The 21,442-nt window shown below is 41.2% G+C and overlaps 1 long non-coding RNA gene across 6 annotated transcripts in view; it reads right to left on the reverse strand.

Moving 5' to 3' along the window:
• The window catches only part of LOC110345769 (uncharacterized), a 57,322-nt gene that overhangs the window by 16,051 nt on the left and 19,829 nt on the right, over positions 1-21,442 (reverse strand). For 3 of the 6 annotated variants that reach the window (XR_015447929.1, XR_015447931.1, XR_015447930.1), the window contains 3 exons: positions 9,322-14,397; positions 3,971-7,977; positions 1,973-2,112 (listed from right to left, as the gene is read on the reverse strand). This is a non-coding gene — a long non-coding RNA (uncharacterized LOC110345769). The remainder of the gene's footprint in view (positions 1-1,972; positions 2,113-3,970; positions 7,978-9,321; positions 14,398-21,442) is intronic. The other 3 variants (XR_002389371.2, XR_015447933.1, XR_015447932.1) reach the window with 3 other exon arrangements.

Here is a 21,442-nt window from a genome sequence, read left to right on the forward strand (position 1 = left end):
CAATTAGAGTGAATCTCTTAATTTGTGCTTGGGAAATGAGGACAAAGGTCACCTCTTATTTTCTGATTAGAGGCATTAATATAAATGTAAGGCTCAGAACTGTTGTAACCATGTTTGTTGCCATAAAAGTCATGGCGAATATCACTGAAAATACCTTAGAGAAACCCTGATGATTTCATAACTTATAGACCAGCCTGTGCCCAAAGTCTGATGTACTTCTGGACATTTCTATTGCAGGAACTGATGGTTTCCCTTTATTGTTTAAGCCACTGTAAGGTAGGTTTTTAGTTACTTGAAGGAAAGCTTTTTTTTTTTTTTTTTTTTTTGAGACAGGGTCTTACTTTGTAGTTTAGGCTGGCCTTGAACTCATTATGTAGCCCAGGCTGGCCTCCAACTTGCAGCGATCCTCCTGCCTCAGCCTCCGAGTGCTGGGATGACAGGCATGGACCACCACACCTGGCTTGGAAAGCATCTTAAAGGGTTCACACAGCTCATCACTGTTTTTATAACTGAGAAACAAATGTCTTTGCTTTCATCATCAAGCCAATATGTGACAGAGCTGATGATTTGAGGTGATTTGTTGACTCCAAAATTCACACTCTGTGTATGATTGAGCTTCTGAGATTCCCAGTGCAGTATAATAAGAGGCATACAAAAGATGTAATAGTGCTACAAAAGAAGACATGATCAACTCACATTGTGTGTGTGTGTGTGTGTGTGTGTGTGTGTAAAGCTATTCCAGGAGAAGGAATAACATGTACTGAAGCATGGAGTAACTGGTATATGCCAAATAAAGGTTACATTTTATTTTACTTTATGCTTCTAAACATTTGCTGTGTTTGAGCTAGGTGTAATGACACTCATCTGTAATCCCAGCACTCAGGAGGCTGAGGCAAAAGGATTGCTGTGAGATCAAGGCCAGCCTGGGATATGTAGTGATCAAAGTCAGCCTGAACCATAAAGCGAGACCTTGTCTCCAAAAATAAATAAATGAATAAATATATAAACAAACAAACAAATTTACTGTGCTCTTAATCGGAAGGTCTTAATATCTCTGTAGGTCCTCAAAAGTAATAGAAGAGACCAAGAGTTACCTTCAAAAAGCTATTGTAAGGGCTGGGGATTTAGCTCAGTGGTTCTGCTGCCTGCCTCACAAGTGCAAAGTCCTGAGTTTGATCCCTGGTACCAAAAAAAAAAAAAAAAGCTATTGTAAAACAGAGTTGCACACATTAATTCAATCATTCCTTCTTTATGGCTGATGACAGGAGTATATCAACTCAGTGTGGCTGTGTATGATGCGTTCTCAATAAGTCTCATCACTTTTATACCTATATAGTCAATCCCTTCCTTTTTTGTTTTGTTTGTTTGCCTGTGATGGCATTCTGGGAATCAAGCCCAGGGCCTCGTGCACTAGGTAGTGCTTTGCCACTGAGCCACAGAACAACCTCAGGCCATCCTTCGGATTCCTTTGCCCTTGGTCGTTCCAGGCCCCCATAGTTTCTCATGCAGAAACTTATTACTCAAAGTGTGGTCCATGGAAGCAGCCTCAGCATCACTTGGAAACATCCAAGAATCTCAGGCTCCTGCCCCAGACCACCTAGAGCAGAAAGTACATTTTAACACATTAAAATTTGAGAAACTAGGCTGGGGATTTAGCTCAGTGGTGCCGCTGCCTGTCTCGCAGAGCGCAAGATCCCAAGTTCGATCCCCGGTACAAAACAAAAAAAATTTTTTTTTTGAGAAACACTGGTGTATTTTCCCATTGGAATCTTCCAGCTGATCCCCCTGCCTCTAGTTTTAGTCTACTTCCATCCTCCCCTGTACCATCTCTGATCTTTCAGATGCACCGTCCCCATCTTACTTAAAATCCTCTAGTAGTTCCCTGAGGCCTTTGGATAATCTTCAAACTCCTTAGATCAAAAGGCAAGTATTTCCACCTGGCAGCCCACCTCTGCTGGCCCTTGATATGTACCTATTCTGCACTTCACTGCAGGGTAGCTCAGGGGTTGGGCACATGGGCCTTTGTGTCGTACAGGCTTGCTTGAATACCCAGCTCCAGCTGCAGTGTGACTGTGGCAGTGTCACTAGATCTCACTGGGGCTGTGTCTTCATCTGTGATAGCAAAACAAAACACTGGGGTAAAGGAAGGATAATGGAAATTATCTCATAGGCTTGTCATGTGCACAGTGCCTGGCAAAGAACAAAATCTAAATGAAACAGCCATTATCACCGCACTTCTCAAAGCCATCAGATTCATACATTTGTGCCTTTCCACCTGCTATCCCAGCTGCCAGGAAACCTTTTACCTGAGAAACTCCTATTCATCCCTCAGAACCTAGCTCAGATATCACCTCCTCTAGGAGGCCTAACTGTCACCCTCATCTAAATCAGTGCTTCTTGGCATTTGTTACCCCTACCACAGCACTTTTCACAGACACTGTATTGTTATATGCATCTTTGATGACTCAAATGGGGGAAATCAGGTATTAATAGTCTTATATTAATAAATACAGCTTATTCATAGACAGAGTCTAGCAAAATAGGGCATCCCCAGAGAAATAAATATAAGAAATCCTTGGAAGAAACCTTTACATGCCTTCTCATGAGGATTTCCCTGTGTGTTTTGTAGAATATGGAGCTAAGGATTTAGTAGCTGTCATCTAAGAAGAGGGCTCTCTGTTCAAAGAAGTGTGGGGGACACAGAGCTGAGCAAGGCTCAAAGCTTCTAAGATGTTAATATTTGTAACAGATCCTCAGGGGGGATCACTGCGCAGTGACCCCTACATCAGCCCGCAGCTCCTAAGTAACGCGATTTGCATGGGTCAGCTGTGACACCCAGCACAGTCTCTGGACAGTCCAGATGATCACAATATCTGTGGAAGAGCCCATTGGCTTAAAATGAAAATTTCATTGTCTAAGGGAGACAGATTTGGAACCCAAGTTAGTTCAATGGTAGCAGGGAGTACGGGATAGATTATAAGTAAATTTAAATTTACCTATGCAATATCATCGAGATCTGTAAGTCAAAATACTAATTTCCTGGTTTGAACAGCTGGTTGAAACAGAGGTGCTAAATACAGAAGTTGGTGGGAAATACAGAAGTTGGTTTCAGAGGAAAGACACTACACTTGAGGTATTTCTGGGACAGTCATTCAAGTGGAGCTGTACAATATCTGGATACATATCTATATCCACATCTGGAGATGTAGATTTGGACTTGGACTTCTTTTTTTTTTGGTAAAAAGAGCTGAGCTAAATCCCCGGGCCAATTTGGCTTCACTTTTTCTAGGTAAAAGGTGTTGAATTCTGGCTATCACCTATGGATCAACTCAATATACAAGAGTAGTAGCTGGTAGCTAGCTCAAAGTCTGTGTGGGTTACCTTTTGCTATTTTTGAATATGCTCAATGATAAGAGTGGCTCTTTCAAAGCAATACTGATAGGTCTAACCTTTAGTGACTCCACAAAAACAGTTTTTGACATTATTTTCAACATAAAGGATCCTATACAAAAGGAACGCATTATACATTTTTGGATTAGACAAGTCTTCTTGTCAGAAAATTATAACGGTCGAACTTTCGTTACACATAATATAAAGTATACCAACATTTTTATAGGATACCACAATCTTACTATATTGTATTCTGCTTTACATTTCAAAGTAGCTTTATGTACATTAATTGCTTTCATAATTTTTAAAAGAAGATATCCTTATAAAAATACTGAGATTCAAAAAGATAGTGGTCAAGGTCATATGGCATTGTCCGGTAAAAGAACACAAACTGACTGAAATTCACAGAAAAACATCTAATATATGATGGGCATACTATATGTTTAAAATAAAATTTTGATCTCTATGAGCTCTAAAGTTATCATGAACCAACATTCTGTATATTAAAATATATAAATATATAACTAAATAGAGCTGGTAGTCATTAGAAATACTAAAAGGTATTACACAGAAGACTTACAGCAGTGGAAGGGACGTTTCCTCTTCTTACATGTGGCCAGAACTTCAGCATTATATGTCCACCCTGGTGATGTTGAGGTATGATGTCATAAAGAGATTGTGAAGTACAAAATTTAAAGGGCAACACAGAGCAGTTACATTTTAGTGTGGATGTGTTTATGTTGTAAAATCTTGTTCTGAGAGATTCTGGCAATTATTTTTTGGCTTAACTGATAAGAGTAATTATTTATTTTATGTCACCCTATTTTTACATGAGTTTTTGGTGCGTATGTTTGTCCACAGGTATGTGTACATGTATGGGCCTTGGTGAATGTGAAAATTTATGAGATATAAGGAAACTAGAATACTATAAATAGCTCCCTTACAAAGAACAGCTTTCATCCAGTACGTTTTCTTCACATTCAGGCTTTTCCCCTAAAATATTGCATATGTTTTTAGTAATATTTTCCCAAGATCATTTGAATGTGTCATATTGTCTGATATGTAAATTGAATAAAGCAAAAGTGTCTATTAAACTAATATTTAGATTTATTATCTAGCTATATATAGTTATATAAAGTTATAGAGACAGAGCTGAGCTAGAACAAATTATCAAATTCTGCCTGGCTGGAATTTGTAAAAGTGAATATTTTCATTGTGGAAAGGAAAACTCTTCTGGCAGATAGACAGCAATTTTTCTTTATATGTGTACCATGTGACCTCTCACAGTGCAACTTTCAGACCCCAGAAGAAATAAATCATTAGAATTCATTCGTTAATGTCACTGAGATTTTATCACATTTTAAATTGAAAAGTACTACACTCTTTTAAACTCAAATCTCATTGAATAATTTTTCTAGCATATGTTTTATTTTATGATATATATATATATGACATGATAATTTATAATTTTAGTAAAGAAATACTTTCAAATTTCTAAGCACAGGTTTTGGCAATCAAAATTTTATCATTTCCTTATTTCTTGATTCCCAAAATAGCCTACTCAGCAAAACCCTGAAAGAGTTCTATGGATTTCCTATGAGTAGCGGTGTGAGAAATAAATACGGTTTCCTTGGCTTTGCTTTTTACCAGATGATGTTATTTAAAATGTGCCCAATAATCTAGATGGAAGTATCCCATATTCACCTTATTTCCTGTGTACATATCTACTTTAATTTCTCCTTACCCAGTTTCTTCTGAAACAAATCTTTGAAAGCATTTAGTATGCCTTTCTGAAAGCCAACTGTCTTTGTTTTATCTTGCATATCATTCAATATTTTAAAGAAAGTTTTAATGGACACAAAATGTTTGGATATGTTTATAGAATACAAAATAATAATGTGCTATATGCATACAATATATAACAACAAATCAGAGTAATTAGCATTTCTATTCTTCATATATTTATCATTTCTACGTGATATGATACTTGAGCTTATCTTTTAGTTGTTTTTAACAGATAATAAAATATTTAGTCTAGAGTTCTAACCACAACACAACTGACATAACTATTCCTCGCAATGTAAATGTATTGTATACCCAGTCTCCAACCACTCTTAATTTTTCTGACTTCTTATTTTATATTGAACTTTATTCTCCTCTTTACTTCTATAGGATCAAACTTTCATCTTTGCTCCCACAAATGAGTAAGAACCTGTAGTATTTTCATTTTTCTTACATCATTGAACGTGGCCTTATTTGGAAAGAGTGTCTTTAAATCTTGAAAAATGTAATCAATTTAAAATGAGGTCATGGGCCGGGGATTTAGCTCAGTGGTTCTGCCGCCTGCCTTGCAAGCAGAAAGGCCCGAGTTTGATCGCCAGTACCAAAAAAAATAAAGACATAAATAAATAAATATATAATCAAATAAAATGTTGTGATACTTGCCTTATGTTATATCTTCATCCAATTAGCGGTGCTTTATAAGGAAAGGGAAATTTGAATACAGACACAGACTAAGAGAGAATGAGGCAGAGATTGGAATGATGAATCCATAAGCCAAATGATAAGAATTGCAAGAAACTGCCAGAAGATATGATTGAGAGTCATATAGCATATACTTCTCTGAGGCTCCAGAGGAAAACAATTCTTTTGAAAACTTGATTTTGGATTTCTATTCTCTGTAACTCTTTTCTAATATACCTACAGGTTTTTAACCCTCCCAGTTGGTCATTGTAGTTGATGGAACTAATGTGCCCAATTATAAGAATTAAACTAAGATAGCAAAAAGAAGAGAACATATGTTCTAAAAGGAAGGAAGGCATGCAATAAGGGTAAGTATACACCTAGACTATTGTATTCACTTGTGAGAATACTCATTTTTTCATATTTGTTTTTCTGAGGTGGGAATAGGAGAAATTAGAAAATATTTTGGATTTGAGGACAGCGGAAAAAGCATGAATCCTCATGTTTGATAATAAAAGAATATTCAACAGACTTGATAAATGTAATGCTATTTCCATATAGCATTAAGAGACCATGCTTATCTTCTGAGATTTAATCTAAAGCTAACTGTCTTGGTCACATATTTTCCCCAAGACTCTTTGACTCTTTTGTTTTGTTTTGTTTTTTGTCTTTTTTTTTTTTTTTTTTTTTTGTCCTTGGTTTCAAATTCGGGTCCTTGTGCTTGCGCAGCAGGCAGCGAAACCACTGAGCTAAATCCCCGCCCCTCCCCAAGACTCTTCTTGTATAATTGTGTCGATTAACTGGAGATTTAGATTTATTTAATGGTCTTTTAAAATCAGCATAGATGTCAAAATGAACATTGTACAACAGGAAATGAGAAATAATATGAGAATAATTTTGCTGATACATCATGAATCTTTCAGAATCCAATATAAAATAAAACTGCAGCAATGCCATGGATAAGGGATTCCTATGACAATGAAAAGTAGTTGAATTCACTATTTGTCTTAGAGGTTTAGGAGAGTGGAAAATATGTTGGAGTAGTGCTGCAAAACATACCTGAATAGTGGCTTAAATAGTGAACATTTTGAAATTGAGGTTTTGGAGAGGTGTATATTTAAATTATCTACTAAAGTTGGAGTAAAACTGAAAAGGAGATCACAGATTTTAAATGTTCGATATAAAAATGATCACCCATATTGTAAAGTCATCAGGAATTAAGACAAGTGTCCTGTTGAATGAAAAGCGAGTGGGACAAATGGAAAATAATAGCAGATTAAAGTTACCAGAGAATTAGTTATATGATAAAACAAGGAAAATTAATAGGTGATATAATCTAATGACAGAAGATTAAAAGGTGAGTTATTTTATGAAAGTTGGGCAGGAAAAGGACCCAGAAGTGGCCACTGAGGAAAAAACTCCAACAGCTATTGCACTTCTAGGTCTAGTAGGAGGAGGGAATGTGGGAAGGAAAACAGCACTTGACCTAGAAGGCTAAAAAAGCAGTATACTTTGTGATAGAGCAGGATTTTAGATAGGGCAAGAAGATAGGACTATTGTTCAGATGGGGGCAGAGAAAGACACAGAGGGTTTTACTGAAGACATTGACTGTCAAAGAGTTGACATGCCATGGTGACATCACCCTGAGGCCTTTGTGGTGCAAGATATAGGCAGTATCAAACTAGAAATGCCTTCATAAAAACGTTAGTGATTTGAGAAGCTCATTTTGGGACCTGAGTTGTAATTTATAGATAAAACGCATTCTTTTACTTTCAAACTACTGTATATTTAATGTTGTGTTTTGAAAAGTAACATGTACTCATTGATAACAGCACAAAAAAAAATCACACTAATATTTTTGAACAAATATTTTAAAATTTGCATTGCAGAATAAAATCATTTCTAAATTTTCCTTCTAATTTTGAGGTAATGTGCATTCTCATTTGTCTTATAAATCAACAGTTTATGTCATTCAGCTATTTCCATGGAACATTAATTTTATTTTCTTATTCACTTTTACAATTTTATATTTGGCAATATGATAATTAATGGGACCGGTGATTTAGCTCAGTGGTTCTAGCGCCTGTCTCACAAGCGCAAGTTCTCAAGGTTGATCCCTGTCACCTGAAAAAAAAAAGAAAAAAGAACTGATAAATATCGTTCACTTTTTGTAGGTAAAATATGTTGAATTCTGGCAATCCCCTATGGATCAACTCAATATACATAAGTATTAGCTCATAGCTAGTTGAAAGTCCATATGGTTATATTATGCTCTTTTTAAATATTTTCAATGATAAGAGTGGCTCTTAAAAAGCAATACTAAAAGGTATAACTACTAATGACTCCAAAAATACAGTTGTTAAAATTATTTTCAACATAAAGTATCCTGTATAAAAAGAATCCTTTATACATTTTTTGATTAGACAATCTTCTTGTCAGAGAAATATAATGGTCTAACTTTTGTTAAACATAAAATTAAGTATACCAATATTTTTATAGTATACCATATTGTATTCTGCTTTACTTTTCAAAGTAGCTTTATGTACATTAATTTCTTTCATAATTTCTAAAAGAAGGTATCTTTATAAAAATACTGAGATTTCAAATCATAATTGTCAAGGTCATATGGTGGTATATGGTAAAAGAACATGAACTGACTGAAATTCAAAGATAAACACCTAATATATGATGGACATTTTATGTGTTGAAAATAAAATTTTGATCTATAAAATTATCATGAACCAACACTCTATGGCTGTTCCCAGCTAATGGAATGCTTCTAAAATGGATCAGAAATACACAAAAACTGCCTTTGTGTTCAATCTGCCATAATACATCATATGCCACTTTGAGGATGCTGGCCTGACCCAAAGCAGCTCCCATAGTGAAGGCGGGTTCAGGACAACCTAACCGCCCTTCATATCTATTGTGGTGCATTTGAAATGGCTCAGAGCCATTCACAGGAATAAAGAGAATGTGTTCCATCCATTTTTCCTCATCTCCTGCAATCAGGGAACATTACAGGATTACACCATGCCACTGCCATGGGTGTGGCGGATTCCAGGCCAACGTAACACTGCTCCAGGATAAATGCATGTTCAAAAATGGCTTAGAACTACTCACAGAAAAACAGTGAATGCATTTGATGCACCTTACCACATTTCCTGCCACGGGGGTTGAAACTGGCCTGGCACAATCCTACTCATATAATGGTTGTGGATTTGGGCCACCAGACAGCCGCTCCCAGCTAATGGGATGCTTCCAAAATGTTTCAGAACCAATCACAGGAGAAAAAAGACTGTGTTCCATTCACCTTACCACATCTCCTGTCATGAGGGAATATTTTGGGATGGTACTACCCCACTCCAGAAGTGTAGGAAGATTTCAGGCCACTGTACGGCTGTTCCAAGCAAATTGGATGCTTCAGAAATGGCTCATAAAGAATTACAGATAAAAGATATTATTTACATTCATCCAGAACACATCTCCAGCCACGAGGAAGGATTCTGTCCTGGCACAACCACACTCCAGGAGTTGAGGCAGCATCAGGGCCAGTCAACAGCTTCTCACAGCAAATTTGATGCCTCTGAAATGGCACAGAACTGCTCACAACAAAGATGAGAATGCATGCGATCCACATAAACACATCTGCTCCCATGAGAGAATATTTTTGGATGGCACAATGCCATTCCCATGGAGGAATCAGCATGGTAGCCACTTTAAGGCTGCTCTCAGCTAATGGGATGCTTCCAAAATGGATCAGAAAAAATCACATGACAAAAGCCATTGCGTTCGATCTGCCATAACACATCTCCTGCCACATTGAGCATTCTGGCCTGGCACAACCCAGCTCCCGTAGTGGAAGCGGATTGTGCACCAACCTATGGCACTTCCAATCTAATGGGATGCATCTGAAATGGCTCAGAACCACTCACAGGAATAAGGCAAATGCATTCCATCCAATTTCCCTCATCTGATGAAATTCGGGAGTATTACAGGTTGGCACATTTCCACTCCCGTGGGGGTAGCGACATCCAGGCCAATATACCACCGCTACAAGGTAATGGGATGCTTACAAAATGACTCAGAACCAATAAAAAAAAAAATAAAAGAGATTGAGTTTCAACCCCTTTCCACATCTCCTGAAATGGGGTAAAATTTTGGGATTGCATTTCCCTACTCCAGAAAAGGAGTCAGAGTCCTGGCCGATATACAGCTTCTCCCAGCTAATGGGATGCCTATGAAATGGCTCAGAACCAATCACAGGAAAAAATAGATTGCATTCCATCCACCTTACCTCATCTCCTGCCACTGGGGAATATTTTGGGATGGCACTACCCCACTCCAGAAGTGGAGGCAGCATTCAGGCCACTCTACAGCTGTTCCAAGCAAATGGAATGCTTTTGAAATGGCTCAGAAACAATCACAGAAAAAAAGAGACTACCTTTAATTTGCCAGAACACATCTCCAGTCATGGGGGAGGATTCTGGGCTGGCATAACCCAACTCCAGCAGCGGAGTCTCCTTCCGGGCTACTCTACGGCCTCTCCCAGCAAATTAAATGCCTCTGAAATGGATCAGAACTGCTCAAAAGAAAGATGAGAATGCGTGTGATCCTTCTAACATCATCTTCTGCCACAGGGGATATTTTTGAAAGGCACAATGCCATGCCTATAGTGGAGGCTGAATCCGAGCCAATCTATGGCTGCTCCCAACTAATGGGATGCTTCCAAAATGGGTCAGGAACTATCATATGAAAAAATCTATTGTATTACATCTGCCATAATATATCCTCTACAACATTGAGGAGTCTAGCCTGGCACCAGGCAGCTCCCATAGTAGAGGTGTATTCCGGGCCACCACAAGGCCCTTCAAATCTCATGGGGTGTTTTGAAATGGCTCACAACCATTCACAGGAGTAAAGAGAATGCAATCCATCAATTTTACCTGATCTCTGCAAATGGGGGAACATTACAGTTTAGCACAATGCCACTGCTATAAGGGTGGCAGCTTCCAGGCCACTGAACCACTGCTGCAGGCTAATTGATTGCTTCAAAAACAGCTCAGAACCACTCAGAGGGAAAAAGAGAATGCGTTTGATGCCTTACCACATTTCCTGCCACAGGGGAAGATCCTGGCATGGCACAAAATTGGTCCTATAGAGGAGGTGTTTTTGGTCCACCAGCCAGCCTCTCTCAGCTAATGGGATGCTTCCAAAATGTCTCAGAATCAATCACAGGAAAAAAGAGATTGCATTCTATCCACCTTACCACATCTCTTGCCACAGGGGAATATTTTGGGATGGCACAACCCCACTCCAGAAATGGAGGTGGATTTCAGGCAACTGTATGGCTGTTCCAAGCAAAAGGGAAGCTTATGAAATGGATCAGAAACTATCACAGAAAAAAGAGATTTCCTATAGTTTGCTCAAATGCATCTCCAGCCACGGGTGGGGATTCTGGCCTGGCACAAACCCATTCCAGTTGTAGAGGCGGCTTTCTGTTTATTCTACGGCCTCTCCCAGCATATTGCATACCTCTGAAATAGCTCAGAACTCCTCAAAATAAAGAGGAGAATGCATTCAATACACCTAAACACATCTCCTGCCATGGGGGTTCATTTTGGGATGGCACAATGGCTCACACATAGAGGAGACCGCCTCCTAGACATACTGTGGCTGCTCTCAGCTAATAGGAAGCTTCCAAAATGGCTCAGAACCCATCACAGGAGAAAAGAGATTTTGTTCCATTCACCTTACCACATCTCCTGCCATGGGGGAATATTTTGGGATGGCACTACCCCATTCCAGAAGTGGAGGTGGATTTCAGGCCACTGTACGGCTGTTCCAAGCTAATGGGATGCTTTGGAAATGGCTCATAAAGACTCACAGTTAAAAGATATTGCATAATTTCATCTAGAACACACTCCCAGCCACAGGGGAGGATTCTGTCCTCCACAACCCCACTCCAGTAGTGGAGGCGGTTTCAGAGCTACTCATCGGCCTCTCCCAGCAACTTTGATGCCTCTGAAATGGCACAGAACTGCTCACAACAAAGATGAGAATGCATGCAGTCCACATAACCACATCTGCTGCCATGAGGGAATATTTTTGGATGGCACAATGCCACTCCCATGGAGGAATCATCATGGTAGCCACTTTATGGCTCCTCTCAGCTAATGGGATGCTTCCAAAATGGATCAGAAAAAATCACATGAAAAAAGCCATTGCATTCAATCTGCCATAACACATCTCCTGCCACATTGAGCATTCTGGCCTGGCTCAACCCAGCTCCCGTAGTGGAGACGGCTTCTGCGCTGCCCTATGGCACTTCCAATCTAATGGGAAGCATCTCAAATGGCTTAGAACCATTCACAGGAATAAGGAGAATGCATTCCGTCCAATTTCCCTCATCTGATGAAATTTGGGAGTATTACAGGTTGGCACATTTCCACTCCCATAGGGGTGGCGACATCCTGGCCAGCATACCACTGCTGCAAGCCAATGGGATGCTCACAAAATGGCTCAGAACCAATCACAGGAAAAAATAGATTGCATTCCATCCACCTTACCTCATCTCCTGCCACTGGGGAATATTTTGGGATGGCACTACCCCACTCCAGAAGTGGAGGCAGCATTCAGGCCACTCTACAGCTGTTCCAAGCAAATGGGATGCTTATGAAAAGGCTCAGAAACAATCACAGAAAAAAAGAGATTACCTTTAATATTTCAGAACACATCTCCAGCCACAGGGGAGGATTCTGGTCTGGCACAACCCATCTCCAGTAGTGGAGTAGGCTTCCCAGCAACTCTATGGCCTCTCCCAGCAAATTAGATGGCTCTGAAATGGGACAGAACTGCTCAAAAGAAAGAGGAGAATGCATGCAATCCTTCTAAACACATCTACCACGTTGAGGATTCTAGTCTGGCACCAGGCAGCTCCCATAGTAGAGGTGGATTCCGGGCCAACACAAGGCCCTTTAAATCTAATAGGGCGAATATTTTGGGATGGCACAACCCCACTCCAGAAATGGAGGTGGATTTCAGGCAACTGTATGGCTGTTCCAAGCAAATGCGAAGCTTATGAAATGGATCAGAAACTATCACAGAAAAAACAGATTACCTATAATTTCCTGGAACACATCTCCAGCCATGGGTGAGGATTCTGGCCTGGCTCAAACCAACTACAGTAGTAGAGGTGGCTTCCTGGTTATTCTACAGCCTCTCCCAGCATATTGGATGCCTCTGAAATGGCTCAGAACTGCTCAAAAGAAAGAGGAGAATGTGTGAAATCCACCTAATCACATCTCCTGCCATGGGGGTTTATTTTGAGATGGCACAATGGCTCACACATACAGGAGACCGCATCCTAGACATTCTATGGCTGCTCTCAGCTAATTGGAAGCTTCCAAAATGGCTCAGAACTAATCACAGGAAAAAAGAGATTGCAATCCATCCACCTTACCACATTTCCTGCCACAGGGGAATATTTTGTGATGGCACAACCCTACTATGGAAGTGGAGGTGGCATTCAGGCCACTGGATGGCTGTTCCAAGCAAATTTTATGCTTATGAAATGGCTGAGAAACAATCACACAATAATAGAGATTACTTATAATTTGCCAGAACACATCTCCAGCCACAGGGGAGAATTTTGGCCTGGTACAACCCCACTCAAGTACTGGAGGTGGCTTCTGGGCTACTCTACGGCCTCACCCAACAAATTGGATTTCTCAGAAATTGTTCAGAACTGCTCAAAGATGAGAATGTGTGCGATCCACCTACCACATCTGCCACTGGGGAATATTTTGGGATGACACAATGCCGTACTGATAGAGGAGGTGTTATCCTAGCCATGCTATGGATGCTCCCAGCTAAAAGGATGCTTCCAAATTGGATCAGGAAATATCACACGAAAAAAGCTACTGCCTTACATCTGTCATAATACATCTCCTACCACATTGAGGATTCTAGCGTGGCACAAGGCAGCTCCCATAATGGAGGTGGTATCCGGGATAAAATATGGCCATTCAAATCTAATGGGGGTGTTTTTGAAATGGCTCAGAACCATTCACAGGAATAAAGAGAATGCATTCCATACATCTTTCATCATCTCCTGCAATCGGGGAATATTACTGGATTCCATCATGCCAGTGCTGTAAGTGTGGGGGATTCTAGGCCAACTTACCTGTGCTCCCAGCTAATTGCTTGCTTCCAAAATGGCTTTTTATGACTCAGAGGAAAAAAGAGAATGCGTTCAATGCACCTTACCATATTTCCTGCCACGGGGAGGAACCTGGCCTGGCACAATCCTACTCCTATAGTGGAGGTGGCTTTGGGCCACCAGACAGCTGCTCCCAGCTAATGGGATGCTTCCAAAATGGCTCAGAACCAATCACAGGAGAAAAGAGATTGCATTCCATTCACCTTACCACATCTTCTGCCATGTGGGAACATTTTGGGATGGCACTACTCAACTTCAAAAGTGGAGGTGGGTTTCAGGCCACTTTGAGGCTGTTCCAAGCAAATGGGATGCTTCTGAAATTGCTGAGAAAGAATCACATAAAAAAGAGATTATGTATATTCTGCCAGAACACATCTCCAGCCATGGGGGAGGATTCTGGCCTGGCACAACCCCAATCCAGTAGTGGAGGCTTCTTAGGGGCCACTCAACGGCCTCTCCCAGCATATTGGGTGCCTCTGAAATGGCTCAGAACTGTTCAAAAGAAAGATGAGAATGTGTGCAATCCACCTAACCACACCTCTTGCCACAGAGGAATATTTTGGGATGGCACAATGCAGGGTCCATAGAGGAGGCCACATCCTAGCCACTTTATGGCTGCTCCCATCTAATTTGATGCCTCTGAAATGGCTCAGAACTGCTCACACCAAAGAAAAGAATGTGCCAAATCCACCTTTCCACATCTCCTCACACACTGGAATATTTTGGGATGGCACAATGCCGCTCCCATAGAGGAGGCTGCACCCTAGCCACTCTGGCTGCTCCCAGCTAATGGAATGCTTCTAAAATGGATCAGAAATACTCACTCGAAAACAGCCTTTGCATTCAATCTGACATAATACATCTAATGCCACTTTAAGTATTCTGGCCTGGCACAAAGCAGCTCCCATAGTGGAGGTGGAATGAAGGCAACATAATGACCCTTCAAATCTATTGGGCTGCTTTTGAAGTGGATCAGAAACATTCATAGGAAAAAAAGAGTATGCATTCCATCTAATTTACCTCATCTGCTGAGACTCGGGAATATTACAGGATGGCACAATACCACCCCCATAGGGGTGGTGGCTTTCTGACCCAGGTAGCACTTCTCCCTGGTAACTAGTTGCTTCTAAATGGCTCAGAACCACTCACAGGAGAAAAGAGAATGTGTTTGAGACAGTTTACCATATTTCCTACCACAGGGAAGGATCCTGGCATGGCATAACCCTGCTCCTATAGATGAGGTGGATTTAGGCCACATGATGGCTGCTCCCAGCTAATGAGATGCTTCCAAAATGGCTCAGAACCAATCCTATTAAAAAACAGATTGTGTTCCATCCACCTTACCATATCTCCTGCCACAGGCGAATATTGTGGGATGGCACTACCCCGTCCAGATGTTGAGGTGGCTTCCAGTCCAATGTACAGGTGTTCCAAGCAAATTTTATGCTTATGAAATGGCTCAGAAACAATCACAGAACAAAAGAGATTACCTATAATTTGCCAGAATACATCTATAAACAAGGGGGTGGATTCTGGCCTTTCACAACTGCAATCCAGTAGTGGAGGCGGCTTCCAGGCTACTCTACGGCCCCTCCCAGCAAATTGGATGACCCTGAAATAGCTCAAATTGCTAAAAAAAATGAGAATGCATGCCATCCACCTAACCATATCCCCTGCCACAGAGGAATATTTTGGCATGGCAAAATGCCCCATACCCATAGAGGAGGCCTTATCCTAGCCACACTATGGATGCTCCCAGCTAATGGGATGCTTCCAAAATGGATCAGGAAATATCACATGAAAATGCCACTGCCTTACATCTGTCAAAATACATCTACCTCATTGAGGATTCTGACCTGGCACAAGGGAGCTCCCATAATGGAGGTGGTATCCGGCCACCATATGGCCATTCAAATCTAATGAGGTGCTTTTGAAATGGCTCAGAACCATTCACAGGAATAAAGAGAATGTGTTCCACCCATTTTACCTCATCTCCTGCAATGGGGGAACATTACAGGGTAACACCATGCAACTGCTGTTGGCATGGCAGTTTCCAGGCCAACTTACCACTGCTCCCAGCTAATTGCTTGCTTCCAAAATGGCTTAGTGTTGGGAGCAATGCTACATAATTCTAGGGAAAAATCATTTGAGTAGGCCTAGTTCTCCAGCCTACAGGCCAGCTATAACACTCCAAGACATAATTCCATTTTGGCCTCAGGTCACAAGGGAGATCTCAATGATCCCATGATGCTGTAATGCTCCAGGACAAGACCACACCTGTGGGAGACACCCTGGGAGGAACTAAATCTTCATCTGTGTAGTTCCTGGGAGGAACTAAATCTTCATCTGCATAGTTCCTCATTGTTCTTAGATTTCTGCCTCCCCCACCCAGTCTTTTGTTACACTTTGTTCATCCCAATGCGATCCTGAAATCTACATTATTCATTTGTTACATTTGTTTCTTCGGATGTACTAAATAAAAGGTGCTGCAAGCTAGGGCTTCTTGTCTTTGCCACCCAGAGCAGCACTGATCAGACCCAAAGCTCAGCTTCTTCTCAGTCTCCTTTGTCTACCTTTCCTGTAATTCACCATGTGCTGCCATGGCTCTCAGGAGACTAGGACTTACTGCAGAGGTTCTGGTAACGTCTCCTTCCCCTGTTCCCTACATTTGGCTCCCAACGTGGATGTGAATCAGATCCACAAGTGAACTCGCCTGTGAGACAAACTCGGAGTAAAAGAGACAACACACAGATCTCCCAGGACGATTTCCGGACCCGGATGAGGGACACTGGTGGTAAGAGTGTCCAGATGGGGGTAATTTTCTATCTTTGCTGAGTTATAACTATGGGTCAGTCTCTGTCAACAGAACAGCATAACTTTGCCAAATTACTTAAGTTGCTGTTAAAGCAAGCTATGTACCCAGTACCTAAAGATGCTGTGATAGATTTGTTAAAAGACATACAAATGTATGTCCCATCTTTTCCCCAGGAAGGGACAACTAACTTAATAACATGGGAACATGTAAGTACTGTTCTCCATGAGGCCCGGGGAAGGGGTGATCGTCTCTCCCCCAGAACGCTCCCCACTTGGGCCTCAGTCCACTCTGCTCTCAAATTCTCTCAGTCAGTTCAGGAAACCTTGGCTACCCCTCCCCCCACCAACTCTTCTGTCCAGGTTTCCCCTTGTTCGGCTTCTTCTCCGGTTTGCTTTCATCTCACTGCGGCTTCTGCTTCACCACCACAGTGTGCTGAGGAAGACCCTAACTCTCTAGCCCCCCAGCCATCTCTCAAAGGTCTAGCTGCCCCTCTTGTGAAGCCCTCTTCTGGGGCCACTCCCTATCACCGTACCCTGCAAAAGGCTGTGACATGGAGCAAGGCAGTGGGAGACCCTTTGTGCTGTCCTGTCTCAGTTTTGCCTGATCCTGACAACTCAGAGGTGGACATGTATGTTCATGCCTCATTTGATTTTATCATCCTGAAGGACCTCAGGCAGGGTGTGCTAACTAATGGTGTCCAAAGCCCCTATACAGTGGGTTTGTTGGACAATGTACTTCAGACTTATTCTCTGGTTCCTCATGATGTTTTTCACCTTGCAAAAACATGCCTATCCCCAGCTCAGTATCTCCACTTTGAGGTGGAATTTCGTTCTTTAATCAGGGAACAGGCTCATAAAAATGCTCAGGGAGATTGGGCCGGGGATTTAGCTCAATGGTTCCACTGCCTGCCTTGCAAGTGCAAGGACCCGAGTTCAATCCCTGGTACCAAAAAAAAAAAAAAAAAAAAAAAAAAAAAATGTTCAGGGAGATGCTCAGTCGAGAGAAGTTACTATCGACATGTTATTGGGCACAGGTGACTTTTCAGATTTAAGCAGGCAGGCCTGTTGCCCAGTGTTACTCTTCCACCAGCTAGAGGACCTCCTGCAGAGGGCTTGGGGTTCTGTGCCAGTTGAGGGTGCGCCAACGGGATCTTTTACTCAAATTATGCAAGGGCCGGTGGAGACTTACACAGAATTTGTAGCAAGATTACAACAAACTGTTAGGAGACAGATTTCTAATTCCCAGGCAGCAGACATCCTGGTCTTACAGCTAGCCTATGAAAATGCTAATATGGATTGCAAACAGGCAATAAATCCTGTTCATTCCTCTAAAGATCTTGGAGCATATATTAAGGCATGCCAAAATGTTGGGTCTCCTTCATACAATGTGGCTCTGATGGCTCAAGCCATCTCCCAACATTTACATGGTACACACAGTGATTTAAAATGTTTTAACTGTGGAAAATTGGGGCATCTCAGAAAAAACTGCAAGATGAAAGGGGCTTTACAAGCTGACCCAGAGCCACTAGGTCAGACATCCAGAGAAAATAAGTTACCACCTGGCTTTTGCCTTCACTGTCAAAAAGGCATTCACTGGGCTAAAGCCTGCCACTCCAAATATGATAAGGATGGCACACTGCTGTGAGGAAAATGGAACTTGGGCCCAGAAAACTATAGGAGATCAGGGCCAGGAGGCTCCAGTCCCCCTGAATCAGCAGTACCTGGTTCAGACCCATGCACAAGTACAAAATCAGACAGCATGGGTGTCCGGAGGGACATTTCTTCCCTCATCAGGGGACACTGGGGAGCTCAGGAATAGATCTTCCTGCTGCTCAGAGAGTTCACCTACTGGGAGGTGAGACTCCGGTATCTGTCCCCACAGGAATTCATGGACCTCCACCCCCTGGAACCATTGGCTTGATACTTGGAAAATTCTCTCTAACTTTGAAAGGCATTACTGTTATTCCAGCTATTGTTGATTCTGATTGTACCTCTGAATTATGTATTCCTGTTAGTTCCACAGGACTTTGGGTAATAGAACAAGGAGATTATAATTGCACAATTGTTGCTCTTGCCTAAACCACAATTAAATAATGTTAGCCTTAAAAATTCCCAAGAGGATCCTCAGCCAGAAATTCCTCAAGAAGAGATTTATTTCACCCAAGAGATTTCCAAAAACCACCCCATGTGCAAAATTAAATTGAATGGCAAATTCTTTACAGGGCTGATAGACACAGGCGTGGATGTGTCCATGATTGGCACATGTTTTTGGCCATCATCTTGGGGGATAAAACCAACTAAAACATCTCTGGTAGGCCTTGGCGCCCCCCAACAAGTTTTACAAAGCTCCATTCCTCTGCCTTATGAAGGGCCTGATGGCCAACTGGGATATATTTGTCCTTACATAGCTCCCATACCTGTAAACCTATGGGGCAGAGATTTGTTGAAAGAATGGAGAGTTGTAGTGACTACTTTGCACCTGAAACTTCACCAGGCCAACAGATGATGTCTAAAATGGGATATGAACCAGGAAAAGGATTGGGCAAGCAATTTCAGGGAACAACACAGCCTATAGAACAGAAACAAAAAAATAATTGCTTTGGAATTGGATATGATCAAAAATTTTTAGTTGGGGCTATTGAAGAAGTTTCTCCACCCAAGGCAGCCTTGCCTTTACAATGGAAATCAAATGATCCTATTTGGGTTAATCAATGGCCCCTACCACAGGAGAAACTAACCATGCTACAACAACTCATATTAGACCAAGTTAACAAGGGGCATTTAGAACCATCTGTGAGCCCTTGGAACACACCTATCTTTGTTATTCCTAAAAGGTCAGGCAAATGGCGTTTGGTTCAGGACTTATGTGCAGTTAATGCTAGCCTCATTCCAATGGGGACACTGCAACGTGGCTTACCGAACCCAGTGGCAATCCCCCAGAAGTGGCCGCTTATAATTATAGATTTAAAAGACTGCTTCTTTAACATTCCTTTGTGGCCAAGTGACTGACCTTGATTTGCCTTTTCGGTACCTAGCACTAATTTTAAAGAACCAATGAAGCGCTTTCAGTGGACTGTGTTGCCTCAAGGAATGGCTAACAGCCCCACATTGTGTCAGCTTTTTGTAGCACAGGCTCTTCAAGCTACTCATAAATTATTCCCTACTGTCTATTTAACACATTATATGGATGACATACTAATCTCTGCAAATACACAACAGCTACTTTTACAGGCCTTTGTTGTTGCAAAGAAGGATTTAGTGCATTTTGGATTGTGCATAGCACCTGAAAAAGTTCAATTATCTGAGCCTTATATTTACCTGGGTACCTTGTTATCAGAACTATCGGTTAAGTCACAAAAGATACAATTTAGGACAAATTAAAAACATTAAATGATTTTCAAAAATTATTAGGTGATATTAATTGGATTAGGCCTAAGATAGGGATAGCAACTTTTCAATTGCAGAATTTGTACAAAATATTACAGGGAGATTCTGATCTTAATTCCCCTCGAAAATTAACTCTGGAGGCACAAAAGAAGTTACAATTAATAGAACAAAGCATACATAACCGTCAGGTTTTTCATATCAACTCTAATTATCCAGTTCATTTGTTTGTGCTTAACATCCCCCACTCACCTACAGGCTTAATAGGGCAATGGTATGAGAAACGGGTCTTTCCCATGGAATGGTTGTTTTTATCTAACCAGTTAGTGAAATCTCTACAATTATATCTAGAACAAATTGCAAAAATAGTTTCCTTGGGACGTAATCTTACGCGACAATTATTTGGTGCTGACCCTCATTTCATCATTATCCCAATTGATAAGGATCAAATGCAGATGCTGCTACAGACTCCTTTATATTGGCAAGTAGCCTTTACAGATTTCATTGGACACATAGATAATCATTACCCTAGTGATCCTCTGTTTCAGCTTTTTTCACGACATGAGTTTACTCTCCCCAAGATTACTCAATTTCAGCCATTGCAAGGTGCCTCAACCTATTTCACTGATGGCTCCTCTAAGGGCCAAGCAGCAATTTGGAGCTCTTCCTTTAGTTATGTGTTGCCTACACCTGGTCTCTCTGCTCAGAGGTCAGAGTTGCTAGCCATTTTATTTGTGATTAAAAACTTTCCCTCCCAACCTCTCAATATTTTAAGTGATTCCTTTTATGCAGTTTGTTTGACTCAAAGACTGAAAGGAGCTATGGTCTGCTCTACCTTAGAACCCAAATTATTAAACTTGTTTTTAAGATTACAAAAGGCCATACATCAAAGAACTGCTCCCTTTTATATTGGACATATTCAATCACATATGAACCTTCCTGGGCCACTTTCCTATGGCAATGCACAAGCAGATCAGCTTATAGGATTCCTTGCTGCTTTTGATCAGGCTAAGGAATCACATAGTTATTTCCATCAGAACTCCAAGTCATTGCAACATGATTTTCAGCTATCTCAAGCTCAGGCATGACAGATAGTTATGGCTTGTCCTAGTTGCCAGCAGATTCCATGGCCCATTCCCCCTGAGGGAACTAACCCTCAAGGCCTAGCCG

This window comes from Heterocephalus glaber, unplaced genomic scaffold (assembly GCF_053883595.1).
Source record: "Heterocephalus glaber isolate CG9 unplaced genomic scaffold, H.glaber_assembly_v1.0 deba00001781, whole genome shotgun sequence".
Taxonomy (NCBI): domain Eukaryota; kingdom Metazoa; phylum Chordata; class Mammalia; order Rodentia; family Bathyergidae; genus Heterocephalus; species Heterocephalus glaber.